This window comes from Ictidomys tridecemlineatus, chromosome 1, assembly GCF_052094955.1.
Source record: "Ictidomys tridecemlineatus isolate mIctTri1 chromosome 1, mIctTri1.hap1, whole genome shotgun sequence".
NCBI classification, from domain to species: domain Eukaryota; kingdom Metazoa; phylum Chordata; class Mammalia; order Rodentia; family Sciuridae; genus Ictidomys; species Ictidomys tridecemlineatus.
The window spans coordinates 4,220,483-4,237,010 of record NC_135477.1 but is presented as its reverse complement, the minus strand read 5'-3'; the positions used below and the strand labels follow the sequence as shown (position 1 = coordinate 4,237,010).

The window sequence follows — 16,528 nt, the reverse complement described above, 5'->3', positions numbered from 1 at the left end:
AATTTTCTTTTCTCTGAAATCTCTCTAAAAAACCTAAATGAAATCACCAGGAACAAAATCCCTGGAAACAGCAGGCGCAGACCTTTTCTGTGTTGCTCTTCTTGGTGTTCAATTTTGCAAAAATTGCCTTAGTGACCCTCAAGCCCTCTCCTACCACACAAGGGAACCCTCACTGGCTCTTCAAGAAGGAGGGTGCCATGCCCACGTCTCTGCTCACTTCTCCCAACCAGGAATGTTACCGGGAGCCCTGAACCAGCCATAAGGCCACTTCCTGGTGCCCAGGGCTTAGGCTGGACAGGAAGGTCCTTGATTTTCCTTTCCCGCTGATATGAGTTCCTGTCACACCCTGTCTTATCCGCATATGCCCCTGGGTCGGGTTAGAGTGGCAGGGCCAGGGGCTCCCTGAGGGGCACCAGCCTGAGCAGGCGGATGTCCTGGGAGCCTGGGTGCTTCCATGGCCCGGGCCCTGCCTGGCGGGCGGGGCCGCAGCCCCGGAACGGCGGCCGCCGGGTGCGCTCCTCGCGCCGGGCACCAGGCGTCGCCCCCGCTCCTCGCAGCGCCAGGGCCCCCGCCCCCGCCGCGGAGCGCAGCCCGAGGAGCCGAGGAGGCGGCGGGACCCGGCCGGACAAATTTCCTGCTCGGCTGCGGGTGGCGGGCGACAGGAGGCGTCGGGAGCGGCTCCAGGACCCCGCAGCCTGCACGCTTCCCCACGACCCTCCTTTGCGCCCGGCGGGGACAGCGGGGCGCCCCGGAGGGCGGCGGGCGGACGCCCGGGAGATGCGGAGCCGCGGCGGCGGCGCGATCGGCGCGACAGCACCGGCCCCCCCGAGGTGAGCGGCGCGAGGTGCGTGCGAGTGGCCGTGCGCCCCTGCGGTGGCGTGTGCCCCGGGCCGCCCGAGCAGGCCGGGGACGCCGCCCGGGAGCCGCCGCGGGAGACCGTGCGCGCCGGGGTGCTGGGTCCGAGCCGGGTCCCTGCCGCCCTCGAAGCGCGCCCGGTGCTGGCGGCTGGGGACCAAGCGACCCCGGCCACCGGCTGGCGACGCGTCCCCTCCCCCAGAGTCCCCAGCCCAACTTGGCGATCACATCGGCAGCTCTCGCGCTCCCTCTCGGTAAACTGAAGCAGAGCGTGTGAGTCTGAGGGTGGCGACAGCGCGAGGGGAACTGTGACAGGGCGACGCGTGTGAACGCAGTCGACATAAGAGGGGTGCCAGCGGGTGTGCTGAGGGCTGCGCGCACAGGGTTGAGATTGGAGCCTTTCCAGAAAGTGACTGAGTTGCCACAAGTCCGGGCGGGGCTGGGGGCGCTGAAAGGATGCTTCCCAGGGGCTGGGCTGGTAGGGGGCAGAGTAGGGTGAAGGGGGCGGGGGCTCAGAGACCCGGTGGGAGACCCTGGCAGGTGGTCAAGGCCGGACCACCAGTGTTTGCAATGTCCATGGGTGACCTGACAGAGCTCCTAGAGCCAGGGGTCAGTGATGCCAATCCCACAGTGATCCTGGAGACCATCTGGGGAAGGCTGGGCAACCCACAGGATGGTGGGGCAGAGCCAAGACCAGAGACCTGGTCAGACCTGACCTAAATTCCTTCCAGGCATGATAAATCCTTCTAGAAAGGTTAGACAGTGACACCTGCAGAATTGCACACTGCTTTGTCTTGACTTAGGACCTCTCTATCAGAGCTTCCATCCAAGAAACTCAGGGAAAGAATATGGCCCCAAGCTTGTGTTGTAGTCAAGAGTGTGTGGCTGAGTTGAAGGAAAATTGGCAAAGAAGGATCATGTTTCTAGAAATTATTGTGTCTGTCCAATCAGCTCTGCCCTTGACCCAGGTGCCCTTGACCCAGGGTACCTGGAAGGTTTTGCAGGGGTGAATGAAGTTCTCTTGCAAAATATAGACCAATGCCATTTAAACTATATTTGTGTGTGGGAGGGGCTGTCTTTCCAAAACTGGGGACTCAGCAAAAAGCATGAAAGGGTCGGTGTAGGTGGCGATGCAGGCTCTGAACACCAGGGCCACTCAGCCTCTGCCAATCAGCAGAGCTGGGAGCATGAATAGGGCGGGGGCTGGGCTTCTGAGTACAGGCTCTAAGCTTGTGGGGAGCAGAAGGCCAGGTGGTAGCATAGAGCAGTACCAAGGAGTGGGGAGTGTGCTGCCAGTCAGAAGGTCTGAAGCAGCACCCAGCCCTTGCTTGTTCCTGACCAATTTCAGGGCCCAGATCTTTGCTGGTTAGGATGATGCCCGAGAATCTGCACTGTCCCACCCCACCCAACAGACTTCCCATGTGTGCACACAGCTAGACCTGGACTTGATCGAAAAAGACCAGGTATTTGCTAGTTGGTGGTTGGAAGGGTCTAAATGGTCTTAGATTTGATAATAGAGTCCCCCTCATCCCTGGCCAAATCAGGTGTGGCAGGTGAATGAGGGGTTGCTGTGTGTGATGTTGCCCAGAGAGGCAAACAGGGACAAAGTGAGAGTAGGCTCAAAGGGAGTGTGGTCAGTACGGCCAGGTGCAGAACCTTCCTCTCCCTCTGTGGAGGAACACCTGGCAAGTATGCACCGGGTTCAGCAGCTCCACATCCAGGGAAGCCTGGAGAAGGTCCCGAGCTCTGAGTCCTAGGGGTGACCCTCCTGCGAGGGGCTGCAGCAGCTGCAGGAGTGATGGCAGAGGTGAAGGCATCATTTCCATTGGGAAAATGTGTTTCTCGTCCCTGTCTGAAGCCCCCTACTTTCCGGATCCCAGGAGACAAGGCTGCTCAGCCTCCTGCTCTGAGAGCTCCTGCGCTCCCTTTTTCTCATATAAGAACTCGGACCCATACTCAAGGCCCACCTCAAATGTCTCAGTCTCTATAAAGCCTTCCTGGTCCCTCCAAGAGTGATCCCTCTTCCTCTTGTTTCCACAGAAAGATATTTGTGCCTATCCTAAAGTACTTACTGGACCCTATTTTGATTGCTTGGTGGCTTGTCCCAACAGTTCGTCAACAGCAGTCATGGAGGGTGTGTCTCCAAGCTTGCACTTTGGGTTCAGGCATGAATTCAAGTCCTGGCTCTGCCATGACCTTGGCTAAGTGACTCAACATTCACACCCCACTGTTGTCTTCTCCATAGTGGGACTGTTCATCCCTGCTCTGGAAGGCTGTTGTAAGAGGAACAGTGGTACATGAAAGGACAAGGCCTGCAGCCATCACCCAGTAAATTGCAGTTATTGGTCCCCAAAACACTTGACACTGGGCAATGCACAGGTTAAAAACCAGTGAGTTTTAAATGGATAAATGAACAAAGCCCAAATCCATATTAATAGATAGATCCTGCCTTTTGTATGCCATCCAATTTGATTTGGACCTATATGCCAGCCATATACATCCAAATCAATACGATGTGATGTGTTAGATAATTTTATCTTTTGCATGATAATCTGAACTATTATGTGAAGTTTGCACAATTAAGTATTTCATCTCATAATGCTATCACTTACCGGTGCTCTGTGAATGAATCCATTCTTCAACCTGCACTGTCAACACCAGTGTTAGTGATCCACGAGGCAGAAATGCAACTCGCAGTGCTCATTAAGCTGAGCTTGTGACCTGAATTAAACTGGGATGGGTGGGAGGTAGTGCAAAAGTGAACCAAACCGACAACTCTAACAAGCAGCATGATGCAGGAAAAGGCGTATGGAACCAACTTAAGAGCAGAGTCCAGACCTGAGCCTTCAGCACTCAGCCGTGGACGGCCCCTCAGAGCTGGCTGTTCTGACCTCAGTGGAGAGGGCTTCTCCAGGCCACCCCTGAGCCTCTCCCAGCTCTAGGGCAGTGACCACATTTCACCCTGCCTGCCATTGGCCCAGAAAGGGTACCGACAATGTGCTGATGGATCCAAGGTTGGAGCCGCCCGCCCTGTTCCTTGTTTCTCTCTGCTCTGGATGCCAGCTCTACAAGAGTGAGAGCAGGCTGGTGGGTGTGGTTAGCATGCTGTGAATTTCAGGGACAGACCCCAGATATATCAAAGATCTGTTTTGGAGGGTTAACTTCTCATTATTTTGTCATTTGCAGTTTGTTTGTTTGTTTTCCCCACGAAAGAAGCATGGGGGATAATCAGTATTCTAGATGTTGGGATTTTAGATCAGCCACACCCAGGGCAATAGGGATGGGTGACATGTTGCTGATTCTCAGCAGATGCAGGTGTGTGACAGGGGGTGCTGCTGCCGGATGTGGGCTGGGAGATCCCTAGTTTGGGGATTACCAAGCCAGCCTCCTTTTCTTCTCTCGATTCTGCCTGCTGCTCCCCACATCTTACCCATCAAGGTCTGCCCGTCCAGGTGTCCCACTGGGGAGTTTTGATGTGGTTCACAGCCTTTGAACTCTTGCTGCGGCCGGCTCCCTGCCAGATCCTAGGCCTCATGTCTTTCTTTCAACTATATAAATACTTCAAAGGGTTGATGAAGCTTATGAAATAAAATCTCTTAACAATATATTCCAGAAAAACAAATAAACATATCCTTTTATATTGATTCCCAGGGAAATAGGGACCCAATAAAGTATTTTTAAAGGATGGACATTTGTTTTAAAGTCCCTTTCAAATACAGTTGAGAAAGAATTTAATCTGGTCTATTACTGTGTCTCATGTCAAGGAATAAAAGGGCTGAAGAGGTCTTTCTCCCAGAGAAAAAGATAAACCCCATGGGAGCAGGAAAACTTTAAAGAAAAAAATGGGTCTTTGGTTATTGACTAAAAGCCCAACATGTTTTGGGCAGTTGTTTTGATGTCAGTGTCTATTAGGTTAAAAAAAAAAAAAAAAAGGATAATTGATGAGAACACTTGTTTGGACCCGTTTCTGGGTTCTGGCAATACTGAAGCTAAGCCTCTGGAACAGTAGGGGCTGGCTGTGAGCCCTGGACAGGTGCAAGACTGTCACCAGCTCCCAGGATGGATGGCTGGTCACATGGTGCCTGGACTCAGAGCACACTGTGGAGTGTGAAGTGGAGCAATGAATAGATGAAGGCCTCCTTGTAGGAGGTGAGCTGCCCAGTGCAGGGGGCTCTCCCAGCCGTGGTCCCACCCGACTGGATGACAGGAGCAAGTCCAGGGGAGGGACTGGCTTTCCATCGGAGGCGGCACACCCTGCGTCTGGGGAACAGCCCTCTGGGGCAGAAGGAGCCAGGATGATTGGGGTCTGTGGTCATGGGCTCTGGGCAAGGTAAGACACCCACCCCACCCAAGTGTGACTCCAGTCTTCAGCAGGAAATGACTGCCACGTGGCTTACCATGAGCCTGGGTGGAGGGTGTGTGAAGAGGCGTGGCAGTGCCCACCAAGGGCCAGGGCAGTGGGATTGCACCAAGGGCTTGGGGCCACCTGAGCTCCAGCTTTTTGCTCAGGGCATGCAGTTGGTTTCTGTCCCATAAACGCAGACACCATCTTTGGTTATCAATGTCCTTAAATCTCTCTGGGTGTTTCCAGCTGGACGTTAGTCACGGATTTTTGTACTGGGGAGAAAATTAGTTCCATTTTTCTTGTCCAGCTGAGATTTTCGTGTGTCCTGTCACATAGCTGCTTGATTACACTGTATTGTTTTAAATGGCCTTCGTGCTAGGCCTTTTATTTTGTCTCTCCCTCCAAAAGGACTTGGTGTTTTCACACTGTGTCTCTACAATGGGGCTTTAATCAGTCTCCTCTGCAGAGCTCTTTGCTCTCAGCAGCCTTGGCCTTGACCCTGAAGCCACCAGCACAAGTGCGTGCTGAGTGTGGGGTTGTGCCCTCCCGGCACAGCGCGGCACGTGGTTCCCTGTGATGCTGCGGGAGCTCCAGCCTTCCTTTCTTCTCCTGTTCAAAGAGGCCAGCCTCAAAGCTGGACACCCACCTACAAGATTTGATGCCTGGCCCTGGGGCCTCCCTCCCACACTGCCTCCACCTCACCCGACAGTGTGTTTGAAATTCTCATTGTGGGAAAAAGCTTTTTATTTTGCAGTGGGAGTGTGGCACAGGTAGAAATCCTCCTACGAGAAGGAAAGGACTGGGTGTCCTCAGGGGAGCTGGGGTTGGAGTCCTGGTGACAACCCTCTCTGTGTTGGTGGTGGGGAGGGTGCTAGGTGACAGAGAGGGGACAGAGGCTCCATTGGATTTGGCGGACACCAGAACCCAGAACGTCAGTTTGGCGGTTCCCCTGGGCGGCCCTGCTCTTGTTACAGATGTCACTCCCCCTAGGGCTACTTGTTACAGATGGCACTCCTCCCCCACCCAGGGCTGGGTTGTTTCGGGGGTAAGACGGGCAACTGGAGGTGGGAAGGCCTCCGGCTTCCCCCCTGGAGACAAGGTCAGTCCTGGGTACAGAATGCTCCTGCCGCTGTCCAGATACCAGGGAGCCCGGGAAACCAGCTCTGGGTCAGTGTTAGCGCTTCCTGCACAGTCAGCTTCTCCCAGGCTCCCTCTCCTCCGCGCACTTCCCTCCCGGGCTACACTCAGCAGGGCAAGGGAGAGAAATGCCCAGCCTCTGCCTTCCTGCCGGCCATATTCCCTGTCACCCCGGACAGGAGCCCTGCGTCCTGGCACATGGGGTGGGAGGGAAGGAGCCAGGCGTGGCCAAGGACAGTTCCAGAGACTCTGGGGGATGTGCGCTGGCATCAGGCACAGAATCCAGCCCAAACACCTCGAGCCCCTGAACCAGAAGCTTTCTCATAATTACAGGGAAGGAAATCAGGGTAAATTAACAAAAAGCCAGAATATTTGTGTCCTTTTATTTCAGTCAAGGATTTATAGTAACTCGATCTGGGCCAACACAGTGTTGCCTTAGGATACTTATTTTAATGAATAGGAAGCATGCAAATGCTCTTCTAAAGAGAATAAAATACTTCAGCTCCTTAAATAAGCAAAAATAAAACTCCTATACTGTCTTGGTTTCACTGTAAAGTTTACTTCTCAGAAGGAAACTTCTGTTTCCAGCCGCCTTCAGTCATCTCAAAACTTGCGTTGCCGCTGGTCAAATTGTTCCTTGTGATTAACACTTTTTTTAGGCATAGTTTTTCCAGTCCTAAAAATGGCTTGCAAAAATGGCTCAACCTTTGTGTGCTGGACTGAGAACTCTGAAACAGTAACCCCAGCCTCGTTGACTCAGCATCCTCCTTCCCGAGCTCCCAGCAGCCCTTGATTAAGTGCATCAGTAATTCAATCAATTACTTTTTGCCAACATTGCAAGCCTCAGCTGGAGTTCAGTCATCTATTGGTGATGTTATCAGTCTACCCACTTAGATTCCTTTAAGCAAAGTTCTGATTCTGACCCAGGGTAATATAAAAGGGCAGGAGCCAGGAATTTAATACTTTTGTACTGTAGTGAGCCAAGCCAGTCCTCTTCGTAGCTAGCCAACAATATTCTTTCAAAGGATCTTTCTTGGTTTTCATCAAATGTGAGCAGAGTCTGTAAGATCATGTTGAAGAGACAAATGGAAAGCTCAAGTCTTTATGGAGCACCCACAGTGTATACCCCTGCTGAGTGTCCACCCGGAGGCAGAACCTGCCCCATCCAGAGAGTGGCCGGATGCAGGGGTAGGACACGACACAGCAGGTGGCATGGGCCTGTGAGGTGGGGCCTGGGGCGCTTCACCAAATAGAGAAGGCTTGGTTTATTCGGATGCTTTCCTGGCGTCTGACAGGGCTGGAACATTCCAGCCAGAGGAGCTTCCGAGTCCTGGCCCAGCAGTGAGAAGTAATGTGTCCTGGCTGGGGAGAGCAGCTGTCCGAGTGGAGTGGATTCCAGGGCTGGAGGGGATAGGCAGGAGAGAGGGAAAGTCTTTGGGATTCTGCAAGCCCTGGTATGGCATCCAGGACTCTGGGCTCTGTCTGAGGGACCAGCAGTTCCTAGCCTGTTTAAGATTGGCTTCTTGGGCTGGGGCTGGGGCTCAGTGGCAGAGCGTTTGCCTCGAACATGTGAGGCAGCAGGTTCGATCTTCAGCACCACATAAAAATAAATAAAGATATTGTATCTACCTACAACTAAAAAATATTTTTTAAAAAAGATTGGCTTCTTCTAAGATGCTAAGGAATGCCATGATTCCCTCTGTAGAAAATGCACATCTGCACAGTTTTTACAGGTCCAGGAAAGTCAGGCCTGCCCTGCCCCACCATAAAATCCCTGGGTTCCAGGTGTGCCTCTGCCTGGACTGGCCCTGCAGAGGGCATCAGCATGCTCAACTGCAGAGTGAGGCAAGCCTGCTGGTGTGCCAACTGTCCCGGCTACTGTGCTGGTGTATGGGGAGTAGGGAAGGGGTCTGTCCAACTGCAGCAAAAGTGTTTTGGTACAAATCTGGGGTGACATGTCCGTGCTCCACGGGGCTGACATTCATCCTTTTCCAATCAGTATTAAACCTGGGTTACAATGTGCATGTTTGGGGATTAGACAATATTCCTAAGTGACATGGACTGGACCATTTAATGATGCTGTGCGTCAGGGACATGGATTCCTGAGAGGTCTCCCTGCTCCCGTTGCAAAGCTTCTGGGCTCACCAAGCTGCATGTGCTGACCTTTGCCTTCTGGTGGGGACAAGTGGTGTCACCTGCATTGTCCCTGGCAGCTGACTGGGGTCCTCACTAAAGGACTCTAACGAGAAGCACACACTTTAGGTTTCCTTTGTAAATGCAGGAAATCTGTGTGGAAGCGTGAAAGTTCTGGAAGGAGTGAACGCAGCACCTTGTGACAGACTGCGAGACAACGTGCTGTGGAGACAAGGCCAGGAGGGCTTTGTGGCTGTTGGGCCACGATGAAGGCCACGGATAAAGGCCCAGGATTATGGCAGGGTATGAGTGGGAGCCTCAGGAAGAGCTTTGAGCATTTGGGAAACACAGATGTTTCTCAAGAAAGAGCCATCTTTGGAGAGGTCAAGGGGTTGGCCCAGCAGGAATGTGCGAGAATCACCTCCTTCAGGGTGCAGGGAGTCTAGCTGAGCATGCCTTGCACTATAAACTATAAACCTTGAGAGCCACGGCGGTCACAAGTGATAGTGATGGAAGATCCATTTTCTGTCTTCAGCTTACGAATCCAGCCTACCCAGGTGCCCACCTGTCCATGCAGGGCAGTTCCTAGGTCTGACACACAGCTGGCTCACGTTTATGTGCTCAGAAACTCAAATGCTTTGCACACTGACAAGAAGGAGCCCCTGAAAGGCATGGCCATCAAATTTTTTTAAAAAAGAAAATACTTTTACTCATTTTTAGTTATTTTCTCAATGACCTTCCACATGTTTTAACAAAACGAGTCAGGTATGTTCCCATTGCTTTCAGTTTTCAACAACCAAAGTCCAATTCTACTTCTTGTTTTAGATGTTATAGGGAAGTTTGCTGAATGATTTGATCTTCCTATTTAGAATCAGAGTTTTTTAAAAGATGTGGAAAATAAGTTGCCCAGGGTCCTACACTGCATGCTCCAGGGACCGAGGGGCTGAGTGTTCCTGTCCTAGGTTGCCGCTGGCAGACTAAGCCCTCATCCCTCCGTCCCGCGTCTAGGCACTGCTTATGTTGCTGGGCCTCAGGAAAGGAGGCCCCCTCATCTGCGTCCAGCAGGCAAAGCCCAGGGTATCTGCCTAAAGGGAAGTACATTCCCACCTTGAGCAGCACCTCAAGGTGAGAAATGATTACCCCACTGCTGCAATGCATCCATCTTTTGTCTGCTGGGCCTAAATAGTGCTCGGCCTATTCCTTTGGGTGTGGTTTCCACCCAGCAAATTGCTTCTAGGAGGAATCTCAGCAGGCAGTAGCGTGTGCATGCCTTGTGTGCAGCGTGCTTTTGTTTAACAAATGATTTATGGCTTGTTGTATTCAAATGCACATCCTGAGTGGATGGGCTGTGCGGGGCAGAAGTCAGTGACATCAGTCCTGGTTATTTTACTTAGCCATTTGTTTTTCCTTTTCTTTTCTGTGTGGTAGCAGTTGGCAAATGCCTTTAAAAGGGTGTGACTTCGTTGGTGGCTTAGCATCTTGGAAGTTGGAGCAGTCAGCCTCTGCTAGGGTGATGTTGGGTGGAAGTCGCTCAGCTGTTTGACCGTGCTGGGCTTAGCTGGTGAACAAGAGAAGGGATTGGTCAGGGCAGGAAAGGCTCCCTGAGAAGAGCCATTGCCCTCTGGGAAGAGCGGGCCTGCCTCTGAGGAGCTCCTGCTGCCTCTGCCGGAGTCTCACGGAGGGGGCTCTCAATGCCCACAACCAGAACACAGGTTCCCAGAGAACTGGTGGTGTGCACTGTCCACGTGGCCCTGCAACCCCCTCTGCTTCACCAGGGCTGGTAGGTGGGGGGCCCTAGTGGCAGGCAGAAGGACCAGTCCGTGTCTGACTCACCATAGTCTCCAGGGGCCATTGTGGGAAAGTCCCCTGAAGAGCCTACCTGAGTCCCTCTCCAGGGACCTCAGCAGAGAAGGTGTGTGTGCTGTCACCGCACCAGCTGGCAGGGGCAGGGCTCCACATTAGTCAGGGATCTTGGGAGAGTAAGGGACGGAGATAGGACTGAGGTCCACTCAGTGCCTAAGGGGCCTCACTCCTCAGGCAGCTGAAGGTCCAGGAGCAGCTGGGTCTGGTGGTGGGATGTCACAACCTGGGCCCTGCCTTCTTCTCACGGGCCCCACCCAACAGCGACCTCACAGCCTGTCTTCCCCGTGGAAGGAGAGAGCCTTTCCCAATCAATGCAACCCCATGTGGTGTTCTGAGTACTTTTCACAGGCTAGCTCAGCAGCAGCTCCGCGTGAGAACAGCCACAGGCCTGTTGCAGAGAGGAGGAAGTGGGCCCCAGGGAGGGTCATGGGCCCCAGGACTGGGATTTGAACCCAGGCTTTGGGGCACCAGAGATCAAAGGGATTGCGACTGGTAATCACCAGGATGGAGGAACGGTGCCTGTGTGGGGGCTGGGGGCCACGCTACATGCAGGGGTCAGGAGAGACCAGCCGGTGGCCTCCAGGCTCAGGGCTCTAGGAGCTTGGGAGGGATGTGGGGTTTCACTTGGGCTGAGAGAGGTTGAGGGCTCTGGGGAAGGAGGTCTGACGGGGCAGCGGCAGACACAGGGCTGGAGCCAGGGGAGGCTTGGGGTTCAGAGTCACCAGAGTGACTCCGGAGCAGCCCTGGGCCTTGCTCTCGTGATTGGCTCCAAGTTCAACAGGGAGGTCTGCCCTTTCACAGAGCATCCCAGGGAGTTCCCAAGTGTGTCAAGGTGGAGAAATCCAGGGGCTTTTGCAAGGATCCAAGAATAAGGTCAGGACTTTCTGCCACTGGGAGGAACAGAAGGGTGGCCAGGAGGAGGGACAAGGTGCAGGTGCAGAGGGGCATTGATGCCTGGTTCATGCCCTGTGCTGGGCAGACTGCTGCTCTGATGGCTGAGACTGAAAGGGGAGGGGCCATGGTGAGTCTGAATCAAGGACACCTGTTCTTGGTGAGGTGCGTCCACGTCATCTGTGTCCCTCTCCTTGCTATAGGAGTTACTAGTGGGAAGCACTTGGAGAGACCAACCCTTGACGAGTTGTCAGTTTCAATTGAGGCCCTCCTCAGGTGAATAGGTTGCTGATATGGAACAGCCTCCAGGCTCGGGGCAGCCACTGGGCGGCCTTGGTACTCACATTCACTTAAGAAAGGAGACCTTTGTCTACTGGGCCTGCCGCGGTGGACAGACCCCCAGTTCTTTGAATCCTTTGCCTGGGACTCTGCACTTGGAATCCAGCTCCAGCTTTTGTCTGCCCCCAGATCCCATGGGAGGTGTCTCCCAAAAAGCTGGCTCTGCAGCGCTCAGCCCTGATGAGTCCCTGCATCGTTAGGGGGCTTGGGACAAACAGGGGACCATCCTGGGGAACCTGTTGGGATCAGAAGTCCAGGCCAGAGAGCAGGCAGCAAGGTCCCAGCCGAGGGCTTTGGTCTGCGGGCCTCACCCTGGCCCTGCCTGCTCCCTCCTCCCTCCCCTCTGCCCTCTCCTGTTTTCCCTTCCACTTCACTGCTTGGCTGGGGCTTCCCTTCCGGGAGCCCCCGACCACTGAGCTGACTGGAGTGGGCCAAGCGAGGGCTCTGACCCAGCCCCACCCCAATGGCTGCTGGGCCACTGGGGCCACTGTGGCCTCATGCCTCTGCAGTTTTCCCCTCCCCACACTCCTGCCCTGGGCAGAGGCCTGAAGAGCGGGTACTTGAGCTGGCACAGCGGCTGCCATGCCATTCCTTTGAAATGAGTAATAGAGGAGCAAGTCCAAAAAGTGCCTGGTGTTTCCTCCCTGTTGTTGTCCAAGCTCAGAGAGAGCCTTATCACATGAGGAGGACCTGGTGCCATCCCGTGGGCCCAGCGCCAGGGTGCTGCAGGGACACCTTGACTTAGGCCCCAGCCACTAATTCTACCCTCCACTGAGTGCTGAGCCTGGGGGAGGGACCAAGTAACGGAACATTTTGCCCATTTGCTCCTGATTTGGAAATCATCTGAATTGGTTTCAAGGGCTCCCGAGAGAGATTTTGCTTTGAGAAAAATCCTGTGAAGATATCTCAGTGTGGGAGACTCCGTCTTTCTATCATGGAGGGTTCAAACCCCACATTTCACTTCTGGGTTTCTCTGGAATGTTGGGTTAATGTTCCAAAGGAGAAGAAGGAGACTGGGTCCCTTGATCCCCTGCACTCACTTGCTGCTGCCCAGTTCCTGGCATGGAACCTGCTGGATCCGAGAAGCGCCTCAGGGTGATGTCCCTGCAGAAGACTTAAGCAGGGAAACATCCATGATGAGGACAAGGTGCATTGAGCTTAAGTGCTGTCACAATGCGTAGTCATAAAATTAACCATAGTGTGAGGCAGAAGATGTCTCTGGGGAAGGGGATGTCTGAGGGAAAAAATAGAAGAACACTTGAGAACAAACTCTCGAGCATTTTTATAGAGTGCGGGCTCTCGGTGAGGACGAGCCTCAGGCCACAGGCATGACTGCTCTCCTAAGGAAGCTCAGGGAGGGGAGCCAGGATGCTCTGAAGACACAAGGACAAGTAACCTTGGATGGCTAGAGGGTCTCACCGTCAGGCACAGCCGCCCGCCGTGTGCCCCCATGCTTCCCTCACTGTGCTTGTGGAATCTTAGATGCCCCGAGTAATAAAAACCTGCGTGACTAACCAGGACCATTTCCTGGGAAATTGGCTGGCCCCATGGCTCCGGGCCCGTGGTGTGGCAGTGGTTCTGGGGGAGGGGGAGGCAGAGTAAAGCTGCTTACCTTGTGCCAACCAGAAACTGGGTGAGGAGGACAGACAAGATAGGTCCACCAAGGGCATGCCCCCAGGGGCCCATAGTCTTCAACTAGGTCCTACCTCCTACACCATCTCCCAATAGTCCGTTCAAATTATGAATCCATCAGTAGATTTTTCTGCTGATGAGGTCACAGGCCTCATGACCCAATCACTTCCCTACAGCCCCAGCTCTGAACACTGCTGCACTCGGGACAAGCCTCCAACACACTTTGGCGGACATTCCAGATCCGAGCGAGAACGTTGGGCATTAACCGATGGTGGCCGAGCTTGCTGGAAAGCGCCATGGTCACAGATGAGCAAAGCAAGGGAGTGTGGCCCTAGTAGCATCCCGATTTTAAGCAGAGACATTTGGAGGGAGACTTGAGACACTTGGAAATGCACATTCTTGGGTACTGATGGGGCTGTTCCTATGGACGCCACCCATGTGGTATTTAGCAGTCTCAGTTTCTGAGCTCTAGGACAGGGTTGACGATGTCCCGTCCCACCCACCCGAAGCCAGCGATTTGTAGGTCTGTCTGTGGCTGGAAGTTCCCCTTCCATGGTGGCAAGCTGTTGCTGACTGTGGGCAGAAGGGCTCAGCTCGTGGCCATGTGGATACATCCACAAGATGTGGCTTCCCCCAGAGAAAGGAAGCCACCATGGCCTTAGGACCTAGCCTCAGAAGTCACATTCCTGAGTTTCTGCTGTATCCTGCCGGTTACGCAAGTTGGCCCTATTCACCAGGGAAGAATGACCGACACCTTCCAGGTAGGTGTGGGTGAGGAGTCCTCATTCCTCCCTCTCTGTGTGTCAGTGGGCTCTTGGCAGCATCGTACCCGCTGTGGCTCTGGTTAACTTAGAGAATGGAACTGGACACGTGGCTACTGGTCACTTCTCAGAACCAACAGTTGAGCTGGAAAATGAGGCTCAGGAAATGGACAGGAGCCCAAAAGCCAGCAGCCTGAGCCTCCGTGAAGGACCTGCCACAGGAAGCTTCTGGTAAGGATGTGGCCTGTGATCTACAGCCTCTGAGGCCAGCAGACCTTCCCAGGTGTGACCTCTACAAGTGGTTCCAAAGCATCCCCGGACCTGTGTGCCACCCTGCAGGGCCCACGTATTGGGCAGGAGTGATGGATGGCCCTGTGCGGCCTATCTGGCTTGCAAGAGCATCCAGGGTACAGGGGCACAGGGTCCTGCCCTGAGGGGTGGAGCACTTTGGACCACTGATGGCAAAGGCGAAGGGTGCCCCCAGCAGGAAGGGTTTAAGCTGCTGAGGGCAACCTGCAAGAGAGACTTGGCTCTATCTGCTCTGCACTCAGCCCAAGCGTTATTTTTGGCTGTGAGTGTAGCTGGCATTATAGTCCTAACAGATACCTGCAAAGTGATGCTAGCTCACACGGAGCCTTGTATGCAGTGGCTCAACCTAAAACATTTTAGATGTTGTACATAACCCTTTTGTGAAATAGCTGGTCTTTTTAGAGAACAACTACTTCTTAGTCAATTACTTTTAAGATCAAAACTCTATATATGTGACATCTTCTGGAGGTAATGTAGCCAATATTTACATTTCCCCTTTTGCCCGCAGTGAGGGAAATGTTACACATTTATAGATAACCACTTGCAGGGTCTCAGGTTGAGTAAGAAAAACAATGAGTTGGTTTCATTTTTGTTTCTCCACAGTAACTGTTTTCTGGAAGAAAGTACAGGATGTTAAAATTTTTAACTAGCGTGGATTTATTTTCTTCTGTTACTTGCAAGGTTGTTTTAAGGAGGGAAGGGTCAGGGACAGAGCTCAGGGTCAAAGCCATTGCCTAGCCAGCACGAGGCCCTGGGTTCAGTCCCCAGCACTGCAAGTAATTAATTAATTAAAGTAAAATAAAAAGAGCTGGGGAGGTAACTCAGTGGTAGAGTCTAGCTGCTGTGAGGCCCTGGGTTCAATCCCCAGCAATGAAAAAAATAAAAATAAGGAGAGCATGTGTAAGAACTTAGAATGGACTGCATGGATAAGCGGGGAAGTGGCCAGCCTCGCCGTGCGGGGCAGGTTGTTCAACACGTGTTGAGGGTGGAAAGTTCACCCTCAACACGTGTCTCTCCTGCCAGGGCCTCCGTGGGCCTGTGGAGCAGAAATATTCTCTTCTGTTTCACGGAGTTGCCTTCACCTTTCCTGGATTTCCGAGTGCAGGGAGAGGAGGCTGGAGCCGTGTCTAAAGGAGCCCTGGGCACAGCACAGAGGAGCAGGGGAGGAACTGGAGAGGGTCACCAGTCGGGAAGATGCAGTCATCATCCGAGGCGTAGATGCTTCTAACCATGATGGGCAGGTGGGCAGGAGTGACTGCCACCTTGTGGCTAGGCTCTCAAGCCCCTCTAGGGAGGTGGCACATTGTGGCATATTCTGTCACAACTTCTCCCTGCAGCCCTGTGACACAGGGGTGCCACGGGCTGGCGTTAGATGAAATGCTGACTTGTGTCTCTAGGGACTGAATTGTTCAAAACACCTTGCTTCACAGAAACGCTAAGACTCACGCTCATCATGGCGAGGTATCTCCCCTGAGAGGGCCCAGGGGGCAGGGGAATCACCTGGCATGGTCGAGTTTCTTAAGTTTAATGGGTGTGAGTGAGGGGTCAACCCATTTTATGATTAGCAAAACTGATGCCACAAATTGTCCAGAGCTGTGTAACTGAAGAGTGGCCCGCCCGGGAGGTGAGGCTGGTGGTAGACGCTCTCCACCCAGGGCGCCTTAGAGACCTGCAGGCTGAGCTGTGGTGGGAGGGAGCTCCTGGGTGGTTCCTGAGCTCCCAGGCAGCGCCAGCTTTGTGCCAACTTATCCAAGTCCAGCTCGTGAGTCAGAAATAGTTATATCTCCCAATAAAATATGTGGCCGAGGAAAGCACAAAAGATGATATTTTTGAGTGGATCGTTTTGGTCATTTGTATCAGAACACACAGATGATTCTGGTTTCAGAGTGAAGCACAAAATGAATCACGTTCCTGAATCCTGAATTGATTGTACTTTTAAGAGAGAATAGTGAGCCAGATGTGGTGGTGCACACCTGTCATCCTAGAGACTGGGGGGCTGAGACAGGAGGATCAGCAACTTAGCAAGGCCCTAAGCAACTTAGCAAAACTCTGTCTCAAAATAAAAAATACAAGGCTGGGCATGTGACTCAGTGGTTAAGTGCTCCTGGGTTCAATCCCTAGTACAAAAAAAAAAAAAAAAAAAGAGAGAGTGGTAATTCCTGCTGTGCATTTTTATCTTCTATAGTATGGGATAACCAAAAGCCTTATGAATTCATCCCCTTTAGATGGTCTCTGTATTTTATACTGAGAAAACAAAGAAAGA

General features: G+C 53.1%; 1 protein-coding gene across 3 annotated transcripts in view; it reads left to right on the top strand.

The window, feature by feature from the left end:
• Positions 1-565: 565 nt before the first annotated feature.
• The window catches only part of Ptpre (protein tyrosine phosphatase receptor type E), a 129,136-nt gene continuing 113,173 nt past the window's right edge, over positions 566-16,528 (top strand). For 2 of the 3 annotated variants that reach the window (XM_078024278.1, XM_078024287.1), the window contains exon 1: positions 721-830. The gene's annotated coding sequence lies outside the window, so the exon portion shown is untranslated. Of the gene's footprint in view, positions 831-16,528 lie in introns of all 3 variants that reach the window. The other variant, XM_078024284.1, reaches the window with a different exon arrangement.